This window comes from Schistocerca piceifrons, chromosome 6, assembly GCF_021461385.2.
Source record: "Schistocerca piceifrons isolate TAMUIC-IGC-003096 chromosome 6, iqSchPice1.1, whole genome shotgun sequence".
NCBI lineage: Eukaryota > Metazoa > Arthropoda > Insecta > Orthoptera > Acrididae > Schistocerca > Schistocerca piceifrons.
This window is the reverse complement of record NC_060143.1, coordinates 149,027,642-149,043,023: the sequence shown is the minus strand read 5'-3', so window position 1 is coordinate 149,043,023 and position 15,382 is coordinate 149,027,642. Positions and strand designations below refer to the sequence as shown.

Below are 15,382 nucleotides of genomic sequence, written 5' to 3'. Positions count from 1 at the left end.
ATCCCAGAAATTGGCACTGCCCTTCACTCCAATTCGTGTCCAGTGTCTTATCGCTACGCTACATCGCTCATATGCCTCAGGTCGAAAACAGAGCCTGGGGAAAAGTTGCTTTCCGCCACGTTCTGTAAGATTCCTTGTGGACTTGCGGAGGGCAGATGTAATAGCACCGACATGAATACCGTTCTCCCCCCTCCCCTCCCCCGATTCAGGAAGAGTGAGCCAACATTAACTACTAACGCTTACACTTTTTACAAAACGTACGTAAAATATTTACGAAACAGTAACGAAGTATAATGTCCATCGGTATTATTATTATTATTATTATTATTAAGGTGAAGGGCGCTCAACATCATAGTCATCAGCGTCCTAACGAAAAGTCAGCGTGCCAGTTTCATGGGTAGGGACGAAGGCTGTCCCCACTTGCGGAGCAGCTGATAACCCATTAAAATCTGTCTTCCTTCCCCATCAATTTCGGGATGAAAGTTCACAAAATTTCACCACTCTTGTAACACTGGAATTTGTATCGGCGAGGATGGTCGGCAGATCTCTATCGAGACTGCGGGCTGCCCTAATATCAGTAGATAAGACACTTTGCCAAAATATGCTGAACTGAAAGTGGCACACCACAGACCTCACAGAGTAGTGGATCCTTTCGTCGGAGGAGGAAGCCATGTGTTAAAGGGCTATGTCTTATGTGCAGCCTGGTAACCAAAACCCACAGAAGGACAACGGATATGCACTAAAACTTAGATCAAACCCACCCTCACGAATAAAATGTAAAATTAAATCAGTCAACGTCGAGTTGTCAGATAAAAAGAGCGGCAACGAGTCCGGTAATCCAAGATTTCGTCGCTGGGCAGTCAAAGTGAGACAGTGCATCAGAATATGGGCCACTGTCAACCGGGCGCTGCACAGACACTGAGGCGGGTCTTCACGGCGCAAAAGGTAACCGTGGGTCGCCCAAGCATGGCCAATGCGGAGCCGACAGAGGACAACTGATTCCCAGCGACAGGCCCGCATGGAAGACTTCCACACGTTCGTAGTCTCCTTAATGACACGCAGTTTGTTGTGCGTACTGTTATGCCATTCCGTCTCCCAAAGCCGAAAAACCCTCCGGGGTAAGTCAAAACGCAGGTCAGGTTCAGAGATGCCCATCTCCAGAAGAGGTTTCCGCGTAGCCTGTTTGGCCAGCCTGTCGGCAAGTTCGTTGCCTGGGATGCCGACGTGTCCTGGTGTCCACACAAACACCACTGAACGACGGGACCGGTCCAGGGCGTAGATGAACTCCTGGATGGACGCCACCAAAGGATGGCGAGGGTAGCTCTGATCGATAGCTTGTAGGCTGCTCAAGGAGTCAGTACACAGAAGAAACGATTCCTCGGGGCATGAACGGATGTGCTCAAGAGCACGAGATATAGCCACCAGCTCGGCAGTGTAAACACTGCAGCCATCGGGCAAGGAATGCTGTTAAATACGTCCTCCATGGACATGCGCGAAGCCGACGTGAGCATAAACCATCGAGCCGTCGGTATAAGCCACTTCGTGGCCTCGGTACGTGTCAAGAATCGAGAGGAAGTGGCAGCGGAGAGCCGCGGGGTTAACTGAGTCCTTAGGGCCACGTGAAAGGTCTAGGCGAAGCTGCGGCCTAGGTGTACACCATGGAAGTGTACGTGAATGGACCTCAAATATAGGTGGTAAAGGCAAGGACTCCAGACAGAAGGGATCGGACACGAACTGCAATTGGAAGCGCTGACCTGGGCCGCCGATGTGAGAGATGAACCGCTGTGGGTGGGAAAAGGAGACGGTGATTCAGATGCGCAGGAGAACTACGAACATGTGCTACGTAACTGGCCAGCAGTTGCACACGCCTAACCTGCAATGGAGGCACTCCAGCTTTCACAAGGACGCTTGTCACCGGACTCGTCCTAAAAGCTCCTGTCGCTAGGCGAACGTCACAGGTGGTGCATTGGGTCGAGTAAACGCAACGCTGAGGGCGCTGCTGAACCATAAACCACACTCCTATAGTCAAGGCGGGATTGAGCAAAGGCTCTGTAGAGCTGCAGCAGCGTAGAGCGATCTGCATCCCAGTTGGTGCTGCTCAGGCAACGGAGGGTATTAAGGTGCTGCCAGCACTTCCGCTTAAGCTTTCGTATGTGAGGTAGCTAAGTCAATCAGGCGCCGAAAACCAGTCCTAAGAATCGATGTGTGTCCACTACAGTGAGTTGATCGTCATTAAGGTAAAGTTCTGGTCCTGGATGACCGGTACGACGCCGACAAAAGTGCATAACACACGACTTTGCGGCCGAAAACTGGAAACCGTAGGCTAGAGACCATGGCTGCGCCTTGTGAATGGCTCCCTGTAGGCACTGCTCCGCAACGCCAGTACTGGTGGAGCAGTATGAAATGCAGAAGTCGTCTGCATACAGAGAAGGTGAGACGGACGGCCCTATAGCTGCTGCTAGACCATTAATGGTCACTAAAAAGAGAGACAATCAATACAGAGCCCTGCGGGACCCCACTCTCCTGGGTATGGGGGGGGGGGGGTGTTTACTATGGGAGGCACCAACTTTGACACGGAAAGTACAAAGCGACAGGAAATTCTCGATGAAGATCCGAAGTGAGCCTCAGAGACCATACTCGTATAATGTGGCGAGGATATGATGTCGCCAGGTCGTGTCATAAGGTTTTCGTATATAAAAAGAGACAGCAACCAAGTGTGGCGTCTGGAAAAGGCTGTTCGGATGGCGGACTCGAGGGACGCAAGATTATCAGTGGTAGAGCGACCCTGGTGGAAGCCGCCATGACATGGAGCCAGTAGACCACATGACACATCAAGTGGGTTTCTAGCGGGTTTGAGCACCGGAGTGGAGGTACCCTGCCGCCATTGCGATGGAAAAACGCCATCGCACCAGATCCGGTTGAAGATGACGAGGAGATGTCGCTTGTAGTCAGATGAGAGATGTTTAATCATCTGACTGTGGATCCGATCTGGTCTAGGAGCTGTTTTGCGACAATGTGCAAGGGCACTGAGAAGCTCCCACTCTGTAAATGAGGCGTTATAGGGTTCACTGTGGCTTGTAGTGAATGAGAGGAATTTCCCTTACATCCGCCGTTTGAGAGTGCTAAAGACTGGGGGGTAATTCTCTGACGCAGAGGCGCGAGCACAGTGCTCAGCAATCTCGTTTGCGTCGAAGACATTTGATCTTTGTCCAGACTTGGGAAGGTGACGTATGGCACCCAATGGTCGAGGCATCTCTCTCCCAACATTCCTGTTTCCGTCGTTTGATAAGTTGGCGAACGTGAGCACGGAGCTGTTTAAAGGCTATGATGTGCTCCTGGGAAGCGTGCCGCTCATGCCGCTGTAGAGCTCGCCGACCGTCCTTAATTGCTTCAGCGACTTCCGGCGACCACCAAGGGACTGTATTTCGCTGGGGGCACTAAGACCGAGGGATCGTGTTTTCTGCCACAGAAACGGTTGTTGTAGTCACCTGCTCAACCATCGCATCGATGTTCCCGTGTGGGTGAGATTCAACGGTGACCGCAGAGGTGGAAGTTTCCCAGTCCGCCTTTTTTAAAACCCATCTCGGCAGGCGTCCGTGGGCTTGACGCTTAATGTTTTTCATAAATCTACGGAGATAATCGGCTTTGAAGTTTTCCCAGCGTTGTATATAAGGCAGCTGATGCAAAACCCCCGGATTGAGCGTGTAGCGCGGTCGGTAGCATAAATGAATGTGAAGAAAATGCGGTTCTTCGTGCGATGGTTCAGATCTCCCCAGTATCTTTTTTTCTCGTTCAATTTGAGATACATACATCTCGTAATTTTAAAACTCAATTTTTTACGAATAATGCACGTCTTCTTGTTTGTAATTACATATTGGACGCGAAATTCTTGTTTCCATTTAAAATACAAATTCTTAATTATCGATGTTTTATGAAAGACTGTTCATAATAGCTGTTTAAATTAAGAATGGGTAATTTAATTTTTATGGCAAATATGAAAACCCAAATCCTCTTTATTTCAACTATGTCCATCGTTTTATGCCACCGAGGTAGATAAATATCATAGAAACATGAAAAACAATCATTTTCACAGCATCGAGCACATCATACAAACGCTGCAGTTTTACATTTGCTACTGTACCATTACAATATGAATCCAACAGAACCGATCTGGAGTCAAGCTGCGGGGTTTGGCCCGAGAAGTAACAAGACTGTTAAACTGTCAGACGTACTGGAACTAACGCACGCTGCTTTTTAAGTCACTGCCGAACGTTGGCGGGATATAGAACGGCTCGTCATAAAAGAGAAAATTCTGCACCTGGTTGGCTTCGTAGAGTCTGTTGTTAAGAGAGTCGTTATCAACGTAGAAGCTGACACTTCCAGAACTGAAATGTATTTCTCAGATTCGGATAAGGAAGGAGGTAAGATTACCAGACGACTGACTGGAAGTAATACCTTCATTGGCTTCAATATTTAACTATACAGTGAAATCCTTCAATAGTCTCTCACGTTACACACAGCTTATACAAAAAAATTACCCTGCGGTTTAATCAGGAATTTTCATCATTCTTGTTTTTAATTACAATACTACGTTAGCTAAAAACGATAACGTGTTGTGGTTTCGTCTAGTCGTCAAAGGAGCGTATTGCGGGGGAATTGGAGTATATTATTTCATTCTGCTTAAAAATTAAATCACATTCGAAGCTGTATTGCTCCTCTGCTCGTCTCTTTTTACGTGTGAACTGCAGCTCGCCACGTCACTGCAGGCTAGCTGTACCAGCTGACCGGCCAGTGCTGTCCAAGTTAAATGCGCCGGTAAAGCTGTTGTCCCGTATTATCGCTAAGTCGATGTGCCTGTGACGCACAGCACAAAACGTACCCTTATTATCGTACTCGACAGTACTCGAGACAGTCTGGCTGCAGTCCCACGTGAAACAGAAATCCAATGAAGTTCCAGCAAACGCGGAAGAATACATAGTGCAACGTTTACATCAGGTTTATTCTTATGATAACGGATTATATAATGTAAATATATAGCTACTTCCCATTGAACTGAGTGTGCAGTAGTTGGGGAGCAAAAGCAATGGCTGAAAAAGACTGTAGCTGTGGAAAAGTGTGTCATCTGACCCGAGTTCAGAAGGCAGATACTCTTAGAATGGACAAGTTGCTAGATCATTCGACTCCTGGACTAAGTGGCAGCCGAGCCTCACAACAATGTGTGCACAGAAGTCCCCCACAAGGAGGAGCTGACTTGGCAGTGCCTGGATGAATTCTGTAAGTGTGTGTGCATCCAAAGCATCATGAGGTGGAAGATATAAAGAACACAGTGTGGTGTTAAATGGTGCTCTGACTTTCACAGCAACTGATTGTATGGCTATGGTAAGAGGGACAGGAGTGGACTGAAATCTTTTATCAATGGAAACAGTCACTCCACTTTTAGCCCTGTCTCCAGTAATATCGCCCTTCCTGTAGAGGCGGTAACCCCGTAATGCAGGTGTGTCGATTTTAAAATGAGTTTTTGTATGCAGATGCATAACGGTTTCTCTTGGACAAGGAGTTTTAATTCTTCCACATGTGATCGGTATCCCTTTAAATTCCTCTGAAACACACAACTCCCTGTGGGAGCCATCGATTAGTGATGATTGGCCTTGCCTCTCTCCCTCGAAGCTGGGTGATTTATCGGTTCCCAGCGCTCTGGTTCCTCCAATTGGAAGTCCACATCTTCAAGAGCATAGTCCCCATCTGAGAGGGAGAGCGCTCGCAGATCTGAAGGTTTAAGTGCCACTTTCTTCGACTTTGCCCCAAAGATTGACCGCTAGTAAATGTCTTACCTCAACAGCCAGTCACATCATCACAACGGAGCGCATTTTGAGGTTGCAGATTATTTATTTTACCTTTCTCAAGGTCCTAGCGGTGAAACCGAGGCCCCCGTTCTCCCAAACACACGACATTCCACCGCCACCCCGCACGGTGGTCGCTGAGGCACGCCCGGAGATGGTAGCGGAGGACTTGTAGCGGTTACCAATCCCCAGTTCAGGAACCAGTGATCGCCAAGCCCCTACCCAACAAGCGAATGCTGAAGCCTTGAGGGCAGTGTGGATCGGGGGTTTTGGGTAAGTGCAACATCACAGTGTCTGGCATTTGATTCCCAAGTAAGAGAAATGAGATGTTGCAATTTTTAAGCTGTATCCCTGTAAGGGACCAAGCAAGTCGACTCAAAGTTCAGATGAAGCAAAGTGCATACCATTCCCAATAGAATCACGCCTAATTTACCCTTTCACTACCGTTGTGACGTATGTGCTCCACGGCGGGTTTATCACCATGTCACAAACGGTGACCATACTGAGCACCTGTAAAGCTAGTTAAAAAATTTGAGAGATGCTCTAAATATTGGTGTGTGTGTGTGTGTGTGTGTGTGTGTGTGTGTGTGCGCGCGCGCCTTGCAGTTTTTCTTAAACTCCAGAGGTGCTCACCAATAATCCTGTATGTCCCACTCTTCCCAACGTTGGAAAATGGAACAGGAGGAAATTATTTTTTCATTTCGTTACTTCCGAAATTGATGTTTTACTTAATGGATTTGTCGCTGACAGTAAGATGGGGAATTTTCGATTACGCAAGGTCTGAAGTCATAGGCTGCACATGAAAGATAGATGGAGGGCATACTGTGGTCTCATGAGTATCCAGGACTACCTGTCTCTTAGAACTATGCTCTACTTGTTCACCAGGAAACTGAAGGTCAATAATTAAGACATCAGCCGAAACACTAACAAACTGTGACGGCATGTCTGCCGACAAGTAAGTGGTTTACTTCTCTGACTTTTTGCTGATATGACGTTTGACTATAAACGTGTAATTGGATAAAAATAACGATATTAATGAATCATATGAACACAACAGACTGGTGCACTGACTGGCACGTATTTGCACATGAACAAAATTTTACAATCGTGACCTTGCCGAATGTGAAAGTAGCAGCTTTTGACTAAACGGTTTGTGGATAATAACTAGCGTCAGTCATGTCTTACAAATAACTTGGGGGTCACAACGGGTGGGAATATGAACGTTGATGAAGTAAGTTCACTGTAGAGTTAAACGCACCGTCGAGGACGGCACTAGACAAGGGACACAAAGTCGGATTACGGAAGGATGTGGAGGGAAATCGACTGTGGCTTACCCAAACGTGCTATCCGGCTATTCACCTCCAGCGATTTAAGCGAACTTTATAAAAACTAAATATACACCGCCGGTAGTTAATTTGAAACATTTCTAAACAAAGCGTATTCACTGTCTTACGCTGAACGTGCGAAGGAGCTGGGGCAAAACTGAATGACAGGATATGTCGCGCGTATACCAAAAAGTCAGCTCGGAGAGTCATTGAATAGTTGTACTTAACAAGTAATGAATACTGAAGTGACGAAAACACCAACATGGAGACTCCCCATCGCACCCCTCCCCCCTCATATTTAGTGGTAAAACGGCGTAATGTATTAGTAAAGCTCGTCAAAAACCGAATACATATCAAGCATGAAAACAGGAAGAAGGTGTATTGAACTGCGAAAAAAGCAAAATAGAAACAGTGGACGATCCAAGCTCAAGACGTGCAATTTCGAGAGAACTTCAAGCGGGAGATCGTGTTCGAATCTCCCTGGTGCCCCCTTCTTTTTGACGAAATTATGAACTTTCAGTTCGTTATTGACGTGTCTGTTCTTCTGTAGTATTGCCAATTGTCATACCATACACTGAGTATGACGAGTCATGTAGTAAGAAAATGTTACCGTCACAAGTAAATGCGATGAACTGCGAAAGCAGGAGAGATGTCGCATAGGCCTCTCACAGAAATGAAAACAACAAATGAACTGTTGTGAACTGTGTTGCAACCAAGGAATTCAAGGGACAAGATTACCAAAATGGAACGCAGGAGTCATAACATATGGTACTGGTGCAGAACAAATAGGAGCGTCGTCCGTCGGGAGGCCCCTTCCTTACACCTTGCGGTTGCAAACAAACGTTACACACACCACGATATAGACACAAATTTAAATACAGCGAACAGACACGTCACTAACCGAACGGACAGTTCATAATTTTGTGAAAAAACGGGGTACGAGGAAGATCTGAACACGGATGTCCCTCTTCGCAGTCCAACACCATGGCCACCTGACCATGACCCATCGGCTATACAAATTCCTTCGATATTGCACATCTTGCACGTGGACGGTTTCCTGTTCCGGTTTTCCCTCTTTTTCACAGATCAGTACACCTTCTTCCTGTTTTGATGCTTGATGTGTGTTCAGTTTATGACGGGCTGTCCACTGGACCATTTTACCGCTAAGTATGAAGGGGGTGAGGTGCGACGGTGAGTCTTCCTTGTAAGAATGATGTAGTACATCTCACGGAATCACAATTAGAAAATTGAAATATCAGCTTTCGACAGAGAATTTAATACATTCTTTACAAATAAAAAGAGAGATCCGTTATTTAGTTCTGAATATATTAATTCACACTATGACAACGAAGAAATGATTTGCCTAACAACACCCACTTCTTGTGTCAAGGAAAAGAAGAAAGCTATTACGTGATACATTAAAAATACCCTGTCACACTACACAACCGTGTTTTTTGGCTATTATGCGTATCGGTGTCATTACTGACAGCATTCGTAGTTGTCCCTAACACGGCGATTACGGTCACAAACAGCAGATTTTCTCTCGCGGCCGTCACTGGTTTGTTTGCTCAGCGGGAAAAATACTGACAATGCATGTTTGCAGCCCACGCTTGCACGACAGTTACTGTAGGATATTCACGACTAAATTATGATCGGAAGATTCCCCAGTCAAACAGCTGTTTACTAAAATTACTATTTTATGTGTAAATTTACGTAATAGCTAAACAATGTGATCAAAAGTTATCAGGGCATCTACTAGGGGACGTTAATGTGGGATGTGTCCACCATCTTTTGCATTTATGACGATTTGAACTCTCATTCTTCCTCAAGATTCGAAACCAGAGAAAGCTGGATGGACGCCTGGCGGACGTCGAGTTCCAACTCGACCAAAAGTGTTCTATTGGGTTCCGTTCGGGACACTGGGCATGTCAGTACATTTCAGTAACGCTACTGTTCACAAACCCTTACCTCACGGATGCTACTTCATGGCAGTGCGCGTTGTCATGCTGATACTATCATCGTTCCCAAACAGTTCCTTCTACTGTATGCAATGCACATTGCTGTAAAATGTGTTCATATTAGCGTCGTCTTAAGCGCAGTAACGGGACCACATCCTTATCACGAGAGCATCCTCACACTGTACCACCACCTTCTGCGTAATTCACTGTTGGCACTTCGCAATATGGCAAACAACGATCTCCAGGCATTCGCCAAATCTCAACCTTTCCGTCAGATTGCCACATGATCTAGCGTGATTCGTCACTCCATATTACTCGTTTCCAACAGTCATCCACTGTCCAGTGGCGTCACTCCTTACATCCCCTCAAGCGTCGCTTAAGAGTGACTACAGAAATGTGTGGCTCAGTCATTGGACCCTACCTTTTGAAATTCCTACGCACAGTCTCCGTGCAAGCTGCACTGCTGGTAGCACTCGTGTCATTCCTTCAGCTGAATTAATGCGATTTTTTGCAACCACCCTCTGCATGGCTCTACGGTCCCTGTCCAGAACCTAAGGTCCACCACGTCTTGGTTTAGTCGTGGTTGTTCCTTCGCTATTCCACTTGACAATCACATCACCAGCGGACGACTTAGTTTTGGAACGGTCGAAACGCCCCGACGGTTTGTTACTAGGGTGACATCGGATGACTAGACCACACACTAAGTCACTGTGCTCTCCTGATAAGACTTCTGCTCTTGCTGCTTCTCTACGGACAACACAATAGTCCCCGCTTCCTTTTATGCTGGCAGGTCCGCCACTCGTGACATCTCGTGGTCTATTTTGTGTTACATAGGGGTGTCCGGAATCTTCTGACCAGATACTGTATATATACTGAGCTATGCAATGCGCTAGAGGAATTTCCCTGATGTGTGTATGCCAGTCGAGAACTTACTCTGAAAAGATGTGAGACAGACATACAAAAATGTTTAAAACATATTACTTCCACACAATGTCTCAAGAGATGGTGATTTTTAGCTGAATTGGTACTTCATCGGTGTAAGGATGGAATGTGGCAGTAAAAAACACCTTAAGAAAAGCTGCAGTAAACGAAGTTATTAGCAGTGAGTGCGAACCAAAGGTAGATGTCCGGTGTAATGCATGTTTTGCTCACGAAACGTAACGTATAAAAATAAAATGTTATCACTGTAAGGACAGTTGTTAGCATGCTACGATTAATTCTTCAACGCACTGCTACTCAACTACGCTGTCCCACGCGTCTGCAGCGGAAACAAGGTCACCAGCGAGTACCGAAATGTATTTCAAGGGCAACAGGGAAACGGAACGAGCAGCCCTAAAAAAAAAAAAAATGTGTATAGTGCGCAGTGTCCAGAAGAGGATTAGCCGAGAGCTACCGCTGTTCTAGCTTCTTAAGAGAGCAACAGAAATGGAAGATGGCCGACGCCGTTGCTTCCATAGATAAACGAATCAATGTGACTGCCAAAACTAAATTGTTCTCGCAGAATTACTCGCTGCAGGAAACTTTGCCAACAAAAACCACGTATAGAGGAAGAAGGAAAACAGCTGTGATAGGAACCGTCCCAGCATTCGTCCGAAATTATTTGCGATAACGAGGGAAACCATAAAGCAAGAGCGACGGACGTTGATTTAATTAATAGCATTCAGTACGACCCACACCCACCTCTTCCACCAACATGGGAAGTGGGGAGGGGGGGGGTGTAAAGAAATACGTGATGTAGTGCGCGAGAACGTTTCTTTAAGACTAAAGTCACTTAATCTACCTTGTCCATGGCGGAGCGTTGAGCCTACTGCAAGTTATGAGACTAAGTAAAAATGTCTTACTGATTTTAGTAGCCTTTAGATGCACATATTAAGTTGCATTGCAGCGTTGGCCAATATCGGATTTGGCTGTTCCTGCCAGTCACTACTGGCTCCAACTGGTCTATTAAGATAGGACGAAGCAAAAGTATGGGAGACGAAGAGGATCATGTTGTCGAAATTGTTCTGAACTCTTTGGATCCTGCTCCAAAACATGTCCAGGAGTAACTATTCACTTTTTTCCAATATTTTGTGACAGCGGTGGCAAGAAACTGCGGCCGGCCGCGGTGGCTGAGCGGTTCTATGCGCTTCAGTCCGGAACCGCGCGGCTGCTACGGTCGCAGGATCGAATCCTGCCTCGGGCATGGATGTGTGTGATGTCCTTAGGTTAGTTAGGTTTAAGTAGAAGTTCTAGTGGACTGATGACCTCAGATGTTAAGTCCCATAGTGCTCAGAGCCATCTGAACCTTTTTTTTTTTTGCAAGAAACTGCAGAGTCTTTTAATTTGACTGTTCTTTAGTTCGCTAAATCGTCTGAAAGAGACGCCAGGATGTTGGACTTACTAGACACTATCCCAAATTTGAATTAGCTGAGTATGTTTATTGAATATAATAGCCTCAACAACAGTACTACCTCTAAATCGTTAAAGCTGTCAATCAAAAAATTGAAGCATATCACTTCTGTCCTCACTAACCAAACCTTAACTCACAACTACAGATCAGATCTGAAGAAATATAACTTCTAGTCGTCGCTGCTGGTGAACGCGCCCGCAACATGACGTGACGTGACTAGCCTCGTCGGGACAGTATAAAGCCACTTCCCACAGTTGGGACGCAGCGGAAATCTCACGGACGCACAATGCTCCATTCTAAGCTGTGTACACGTCCGCTTCTGGTGCAGCCCCCCCGCAGAAATACTTCTAGTGCCAAGGTGGAGAAATGACCACAGCAGTTATACTGCAGGCAAAGCCAAGCTGAATTATCGTCTCTTGACAGTTCGCATCAACCAGGAACTGAAGCAGTTTTACTATGCCGCGCCTTTCTCCCCCCCCCCCCCCCTTCCCAGTACACTATGAGCAAACCAAGGTCGTTCAAAAAACAGAACTGACGACAGTTTCAACAAACGTCTCCTCACGAAACCATTTCTAGCTTTTACTTTTCTGGGGAACTATTTTTCAGAACATAGCACAAATAATCTCTTATCTCAGTAATCATTTTCTTTGCCTCCTCGGACTGATTTTTCTCCAACACTTCAATCCGATTAAGGTTCAATATTTCTACTTCACATAATTTCTTTGTTATTACGCCTTGAGAAAAAGCAACTATTTCCCTTCTTTCGTTACCAATATATGTTATACCATCATCTACGGTTTTCCCTGTATTCCATTCAACACCTTTGCTTTTCATGTCGCTGTCTTCGGCAGTACACACAGTTTGTGGCAAACTTAACTATATTCCAAATACTATACACTCATCTAATATTCGTAAAACAATGAAACAACGCTTATTTGTCACACAGTTTATGCAGTTGTGACAACGACCAACAAAATAACAAATGGCAGTCTATTAAAATGCCACCCGTACTACAGAAGACAGCAACGTGAACAACCAAGTCTCCTGTTAAGTAAAATAAAGGAAAACCCACTGACGATTAATCATCGCCGAAACGTCTATGGGTAGAGGGAGAGAAAGAAAGAAGCAGCTGTTTTTACTCATATTATGATCTATAAAACAAATACAATAACAAATTTGTCCAACTAAACAAGAAAATATGCGAACTTTCCTACACAAAAATCACCTGACGATAAGTTCTAGTTTTTCCTCTGGTTTTTAATGATACGTTGACAGCACATCTACAGAACTCTGTGGAGGTGATGAATGTGCGTTTACCATAAAATGACGAAAAAGCTCTCACCCAGTTCAATGTTCACAAAAAAGATTTGCGAGATATCCCGCCGGCATCCACCAATAGCTTTCAGGAAACAGACCAATACGTTACAGCTGCTATATGAACCCCGTGTTCCGATGTACTTGGCACACACTCTTCGCCCATCCCAGCTGCTTTTACCAACGACCTTGAATATATTAACATTACTCCTCGCATTAGTACTCGCGTTTATAAGGTGTTGCAGTTACTAATACTGCTGGTAGTTCTGTTAAATGTGCGAAAACCGTGTTCCTAGAGATTTCGCATGACATATCCGCGGGGTTTTAATGACCGAATACCCTACTGACAGCTGCTCAAACTTTGCAAGTTGTGCTATGCCCAAAAATTTGTTAGCCTTGTTCTGCATCTGTACGTTTTTACAATGGTGTGCATTTGAGTTGACGGTGTGAAACTATCCCAGCATTCAGCAAACTTAATGTGAAAAATTAAAAATGAAACCAGGCTGTATAGTGTGGACAAGATTAGTGCTTGGTTTAAGCAAGGGCTTAATGACAAACGTTTCCCGAACTTAGAATTCGCCAGTTCGTATCAGAACATGCGAGTAATTTATCTTTTTCCACTCCATTCACTGGCAATGCCACTAACGTGTAGACGCTAAGGCAACAGAAACTGCATGCAGAAGACGATTACGGGTACTTTTGCGTGACTGCGTTCGTAGATTTTCATGACCGGCAAAGCAATGAATCAGGTTCAAGCGATATACTGGCAGAAGGATTTATACACACTGACGTCATCTGCCCTGTTGATGCATTATGTCGTGATGGATGTGACGCTTCTGCATGGCTCCCAACATGCAAGTTGATACTTTAATTGGAAAAAGCTACTGCTGGCTACAGAGCGTGAACTTACGGATGGTTGTTATATTCCGAAAAATGCTGTTGGTGGAATATATGATTGTTGAGGACCGAAAGTAAAGTAAGCCAAACGCTGATGATAAAATGCAGAATTCCGAAGCCTAGAGAAACTGATACCTCCCCTCGCCATCAATCTCATTCTACCTAGCAAAAGGTTTAGTGGTGGCTGCTCTTGCACTTTCTCGCAACCCATTAAGAAATTTGGTCTTCTAAGCGTAACATCAAGCACATGGTACCCATCAACACAAAGGTGGAAAGCATGCTCCACAGCTGCCGAAGTATTTTAAGCTCGTCCTTCCGAAAATGTTAACTGTGTCACGAATGAAATCCAGACAACAGAAACGAATTATGCTCATAACTTTTACTTTCGTTGGGAGAGGATTTTCAATGTGTCGATTCGTGCATCAACATACAAACTGAAACAACGTTAACATTTCCCTCAAGGAAACACTTATAATTTCGAGAAAACACGTTTCAAGACGAGTCAAGGAACATTTTCCTTGATACATCCGTAACGAAAACGTTGTAAGCATTATATTGAATTGTTCAGAACGTCATTCATCCCACGCACCATGGGAAAAACGAGGATGGCGCTGTGGTGATGGGGGGGGGGGGGGGGGGTGCGCATTGTGCACGCAGCACAGCGCACTGGTTTTCGCCTACCTGCGCTAACAATGCAGACCTAAGTACGAGATTAGCTTCTGAATACGCATTGGGCCGCTCAATTGTTCCGTACTTGCCTCCCAAACTTACGCCTGAAATTTTATTTATCAGTCTTTGCTGACGTGTGATTATCTGAGGGTGGAAACAACCGACCTCAATCGTTTATTATTTAATGTAACTTGGATGTAATGAACGACGTATGACGCAATGTACTTTTGTGTAAATTATTATACATGGAGTAAGGCACAGAGTGCAGCTAATGCTGAGACAATGTCTAAAAATGGGTAATGATGGCTACGGAAGGAAACGCGCGACCGAGGGGTTGGCGCGAAGTAGCACGAGCAGGAAGATCACTGACACAGGTAACAGTAATGTCGGCTCTAGTACGTTACAGCTCACAGCTTCGGAGTTCAAATTGTCGTGTAACGTCCGGCGTAGGTGTCTGAATACTAAGGTGTATCTTCAGCAGCGCCAAGCTTTTTCGGAGAGGGAGAGAATGAATTTCATTCCGACTACTGTTTATGTCAGATACGCTTGTCAAGCACTAAGTACCGGGAAAATTTACGTGTAGGAGTTAGGTAGTGCACCATTCCCTGCATTTTTTATAGCTGACGTACGACATACACACTGTGTACGTTCAGATGGGTGTAGGTTGAAGTAGTTATTCAGAGACGAACAGGCTTCCACAGGTTAGAGTAGCGCGGAGAGCTCCATCCAACTAGTTTTCGGACTGACAACAACAAATGTATACACGATGGCGCGAAACACTCTTCGGACATTAGTCTATTACGTAACAGATCTCTCCTGAGTTTATAATGCAGTTCCTTATTTACAAATAAGTTAAACACTGAGCGAACGTAGACAGACCACTGTGTCGTCATTCACGTTTTCGAGGGGGAGACATACTATCACACACGAATCTGTATTACATCCTACATCAATAGATTATGCAGTCTTAAAGCCACAATATCGTCACGT

The 15,382-nt window shown here is 45.3% G+C and overlaps 1 protein-coding gene across 7 annotated transcripts in view; it reads right to left on the bottom strand.

Moving 5' to 3' along the window:
• The window catches only part of LOC124802840 (RNA-binding protein fusilli), a 499,044-nt gene that overhangs the window by 434,111 nt on the left and 49,551 nt on the right, over nucleotides 1-15,382 (bottom strand). The gene's annotated exons all lie outside the window — the stretch shown is intronic.